The sequence below is a fragment of the Balaenoptera musculus genome, chromosome 16 (assembly GCF_009873245.2).
Source record: "Balaenoptera musculus isolate JJ_BM4_2016_0621 chromosome 16, mBalMus1.pri.v3, whole genome shotgun sequence".
Classification (NCBI taxonomy): domain Eukaryota; kingdom Metazoa; phylum Chordata; class Mammalia; order Artiodactyla; family Balaenopteridae; genus Balaenoptera; species Balaenoptera musculus.
Window position 1 is genome coordinate 71,066,626 of NC_045800.1, and position 6,000 is coordinate 71,072,625.

Genomic DNA, 6,000 nt, shown 5'->3' on the forward strand with positions numbered 1-6,000 from the left:
ACTTGCTCCAGACTGACTGTAAGGATTAAGTAGCATCTGCTGCTACATCTTCATCTCCCTAATGCAACTAACTGCATTCATGTTTTCTGTTTTTCAACCAGTGTAATTGTGTACCTACCATCTACCAGTACTAATCACTTGCATCATTTAAGCTTCAGAATCAGAGCTGTAATCTGGCTTTCAAGCCTCCACCAGAATAATCTACTAGAAAACTCTATTTCTGTTAAATTTCGTTGGCATGGCAACCACCACGCAACACCATGCCTTAAATCCCACAGCAGTCTGTTAGCCAGAGTGAGTCTGCAGAGAGCAGGCCGTATACAGAGACTAAAAATAGACAATTTTACAGCGAGGTTTCCCCTCCCCCACTAGGAGGAGTGTGACTTAATTGCTCCCTTTGATGGGGTCAAACATGAGCCAGTTGAGAGAATGGGCTAATCTTCCAGTTTACAGATTTCTCCACCCCAGTGCCTGGACTAGGAATGTGGAGACCCAAGGTCTAATACCAGCTTCACTCCCTAATTAGCTGTGTGAGATTCAATGCAAGAGGGCAACATCTCTGGGCTTCAGTGCCATCATTTGTAAAAGGCAGGAGCTGGAATGGACTAAGGATTTTCCAGTGCCACAGTCCTAGTTGCTAGTTCAGTTAATGTGTTTGTCATTTCCTTGCTAGTGTGGATGGGGTGGCTCACAGAGAGGACATGGCAGGCAGGCGTGGTGGTGGTGAAGTTTGTCGTTTGTCAACAAGTGATTTGGCAAAAATCATTAGGTGTGATCTCTGGTAATTATAGCTGACGTACGGAGTGCTTATCACATGCCAAGGACGGTGCTAAGTGATTTTCACATAATATGCCATTCAACCTTCCTAACAAGGCCAAGAGAGAGAGATTAGTAGTATCCCTATTTCATAAATGAGTAAACTGAGTCATAAAAATAGTAGAATTAATAGATCGTTTTTACATAGGTAGTAAATTATATAGCGGAAATTTGAACCCAGGCTACCTAAATTCAGAACCTGCATGCTTGACCATTATTCCATTGTATCTCCAGTGCCAGATCATTGCCTGTTCCCCTAAGGGCCCTCAAAAACTAATTGTTGAATGTGCAGTGAATGACCACTATGCTAGAAGGTTCTCAGTGCATATTATTCACAAAGCTTCAAAGCCCTTTCCTTTCTTAGTAGTTTATAACGTGAAGAGAAACCTTTGAGATATCTGCCCTAAGCGAAATGGTTGTAGAGGAGGTAGAAAACTCGTTGCTCTGGAATAAAATATACAGTTAAAATATGAGTATTGTTAGGTAATGAGTCTGAATTATGTAATTATGTGAAAAATGAATTGTGGAACTGATGTTCTGTCAAAATAAGGCCTGTTTTCTAGGACCTAGAATACATAGGCAATTTTCTCCTACTATTTTAGGCAAAAGTTATATTTGTTTTTAGAAGCAGAGAGGAAAAATAGGGCACTTAGAACTATGGGCAAGCGAGAACTGAACTTGCGAATAACGTATAGGCTATAGAAATAAATCTGATTGGGAAGAAGGATTCCCACCACCTCCCCTGTCTCAGCCTCCCACAGCAGGTCCTAGGTTGTGCTAAGACCATAAGGTGAGTTGAAAAGATAACTTCTTTGGAACAGTATTATTATAAGGTGAAAATTAGTAGTGTTCTTCAGTCTCTACCTTCTAGTCTAACATCTCGCTAAAAATGAGTTGTTAGTGTACTTTAAACTTTTTATTGGAGACGAATATACATATACTAGTTTTTCATATCGTAAGGGAAAACCCTAATGAATTTTCACAACTAGAAGCATGCATGTGAGCAGCATCCAGATCAAGAGACAGCAATTCCCTGCCTCAGAATACTCCTTGGTATTCCTAGCAAGCACTTGTGCCCTCCTCCACGAGGGTAACCATCATCCTGACTTCTAACAGCATGGCACAGGCCTGCCTCTGTATGCTTCATGTAAACGAAATCCTATTGTATGGACCCTTTTTTAGTTTGGGTAGATACTGCCTAATAGTAGTCCAAAATGTTATACCAATTTACAAACCTAACAGTGTGTACGAATTCCAAATGCTACATACACATCCTCTTCAACTCTTGGAATCTTCTGACTTTAATTTAGCCATTCTGGTAGCTGTGTAGTGATAATCTCACTGTGGTTTAATTTAGAAGTCCCTCCCTGATGGCTAATGAGGTTGAAGTACCTTTTCACACGGGTTTAGGATATTTGGATATCCTCTTCTGAAGTGTCTGTTCAAAAAGATTTTTTTCTGTTTTCTCTTGTGTTGTCTTCTTCTTATTGATTAGTAAAAGTTTGTACATGTTCTAGATATCACTCCTTTGTTAGATATACATATGGGGATTTTTTTCTCTGTGTTAATGCCCTTTATGTCTTTAAGAAATCTCTACCTATTGCAAGGTCATGAAGATGTCTTCCTATGTTCTCCTCTAAAAGCTGTATTGTTTTATTTTCACATTTAGCAATCCATCAGCAATCCATCTGGAATTAATTGTTAGGTAATGGTATAGGAAGGGGTACATATGTATATATGTATTATTCACATATCCAATTAATCCAGCAACATTTACTGAAAATACTATTCTTTCACCCATTGCATTGTTGTCTTTGTCATGAATCAGATGACCATTCGTTTATAGGCCTTCTAATGTAGTCACTGGTAGTTCATATAACTTTATATCAATCCCATGAGGTCCTCATTACTATAGCTTTATGATGGGTTTTGTTCTCAGGTAGAATGAATCTTCCAGCTTTGCTCTTCTTCTTCAGTTTCTTTAGATATCTTGGCCTTTCTTTTTTTTTAGTATAGTATGATAGTTAATTTTTTTTAAATTTAAAAAATTTTATTGGAGTATAATTGATTTGCAATGTTGTGTTAGTTTCAGGTGTACAGCAAAGTGAATCAGTTATACATATACATATATCCACTCTTTTTTTAGATTCTTTTCCCATAGAGGCCATTAGAGTTCCATGTGCTATACAGTATGTCCTTAGTAGTTATCTATTTTATATATCCTTGGTCCTTTGCATTTCCATATGAATTTTAGAACCAGCTTTGTCAGCTTCTCCAAAAAAATCCTGCTAGGTTTTTGATTGGAATAGTGTTACTTTACAGATTAATTTGGGAAGAATTGACATCTTTATGATATTGAGCTTTCTAGATACTAAAAGTTTATTTATTTTTTTAAAATATTTATTTATTTGGCTGCACTGGGTCTTAGTTGCGGCATGCAGGATCTTTTAGTTGTGTCATGCGGACTGTTAGTTGCAGCATGTGGGATCAGTTCCCTGACCAGGGATGGAACCCGGGCCCCCTGCACTGGGAGAATGGAGTCTTAGCCACTGGACCACCAGGGAAGTCCCAAAAGTTTATTTCTAAATGTATTTAGGCATGTAGTTTCTCTTAAGGATTTTTATAGTTCTCAGTGTTGGGGAAATGCAAATATTTTGTGATATTTATTTTGCGAGAATTATTTTTGTGTCGTTGATATATTGATACTATTATAAATAGTATATTTTAAAATGTAACTTTCTATTTGCATATGATATAGAAATACAAATGATTTTATTTTTTAAATTTTTTTAAATTTTTGGCTCTGTTGGGTCTTTTTTTTTTAAATTTTATTTATTTTTTTATTTTTGGTTGTGTTGGGTCTTCGTTTCTGTGCGAGGACTTTCTCTAGTTGTGGCAAGTGGGGGCCACTTTTCATGGCAGTGAGCGGGCCTCTCACTATCGCAGCCTCTCTTGTTGCGGAGCACAGGCTCCAGATGCGCAAGCTCAGTAATTGTGGCTCACGGGCCTAGTTGCTCCGCGGCATGTGGGATCTTCCCAAACCAGGGCTTGAACCCGTGTCCCCTGCATTGGCAGGCAGATTCTCAACCACTGCGCCACCAGGGAAGCCCCGCAAATGATTTTTAATTAAAGACATTTTATCCAGCAACATTGCAGATTCAATTATTAGTTCACATAGTTTATAGATTCTTTTGGATTTTCTGGAATGTAATCATGCTATCTACAAATAATGACATTTTTTTCTTCCTTTCAAATCCATGCATACACATTTAATATATTGCAATGGCTGGGACCTCCAGTAAAATATCAGTTATAAGTAGTAAGAGCTGGCATCTTTGTATCATTCCCAGTCTTAGAAGGAAAGTTTTCAATTTTTTACCATTGGGTATGATGTTTGCTGTTTTTTGTTTTGTTTTGTTTTGTATTATTCTTTAATTGTTTAAGAAAGTTGCCTTTTATTCCCATTTTGTGAAGGCTTTGTATATATATATACATATATGTATATGTAATACATGAGGGAGAGATAAATTTTGTCAAATTGTTTTGCTGCATCTATCAAGATGTTCATATAATCTTTTTCCTTTTTTATGTTAATGTGGTTGGGTTAATTTTTAAATGTTAAGCAGCCAATCTTGCATTCCTAGAATAAGCTCAATTTATGTATCACTAGATTCAATTGTCTATATTTTGTTAAAGATTTTTCATCTGTGTTTATGAGAGATTGGTATGTTAATTCTCTTTCTTGTAATGTCCTTGTCAGATTTTGGAATTCTGGTTATACTGCTCTCATGAATGTTGCATTAGAAAAACAGTTGTCTTTTTGTTTTCTGGAAGAGATTGTGCAAGATTCATGTTTTATTTTTTCCCCTTAAATTTAGGTAAGAATTTACCAGTGAAACCATGTGAGCCTAGAGTTTTCTTTGGGAGAGATTTTTAAATAATAGATAAAATATGTTTAATAGATATTGAGCTATTCAGATTTTATACTTCTGACAGTTTTGGTAAGTTTTATATATATATTTAGGAATTTATCTATTTCACCCAAATTGTCAAATTTACTGGTGTTAAAGTGTTTAATTACCAAACAGTTGGCATTATTATAGTTATATTTTTGTTATTGATTTCTATCTTGATTCTATTGTGTAAAGAAAACACACTGTGATTGACTTCATTTTTTTTCAAATTTGTTGAGTCATTCTTCAAGCTTTTGGTAAAAAATCCATGTGCACTTAAAAAGGTGAATTCTGTAAATGTTTGATGCAGTGGTCTACATAAGCCAGTTAGATCAAGCTGGTCAATTGTGTATTGTTTTTACAGATTTTTTTGTTAGACTATCTTATGTGCTACTAAATGAAGTATGCTGAAGTTTTTCATTAAGAGTATGGATCTGTTCATTGCTTCTTTTCATTCTGTTCATTTGAAGCTCTGTTATGGAGTACATACAAATTTAGGATTGTAAATAGCTTCCTTCTAAATTGGCCCTTTTACAATTATGACATTTCATAATTATAATTCTTTTTACATTATGTCTGCAAGTCTGGTAATTCTTTTTGCATTAATTCTACTTTGTCTGATTTTACTATAGATATACTACCTTTTTTTTGTTTAGTGTTTGCATAGCATATTTTTTGTTGTTTTTTACTGTCAACATTCCTGTATCTTTATATTTAAAGTGTGACACTTTAAGCACAATATTGTTGTTGTTGTTTAATCCAGTCTGACAACCATAAACCTTTACTTGGTGTATTTAGTTCATTTATAGTTAATATAATTACCGACATAGTTGGATTTATATATATCATGTTGCTATTTATTTTCTATTCAGGCTGTTTTGTTACTTTTTTCTATTTTTCTCTCCTTCTTTAGGACTAATTAAACTTTTAAAATTATTATTTCATTGATCCCTTCCATTTTCTTGTAATTATCTATCATTAACTATTCATATAACAGTTCTCCTAGATATACAACCCACATCCTTCTCTTACAATAGATTAATACAAATTGTTACTTTTACTATTACCTGTCTCTCACTTTGCATTATTGTTCTACATATTGGGCTGGCCAAAAAGTTCATTCAGTTTTTTCTGTAAGATGGCTCTAGTAGTGCTTAGTTGTCTTTAACTTCATTCAAAACAATTTTGTTAGATTGTATTGTGACAGCTGTCATATCAGCATGCATTTTAA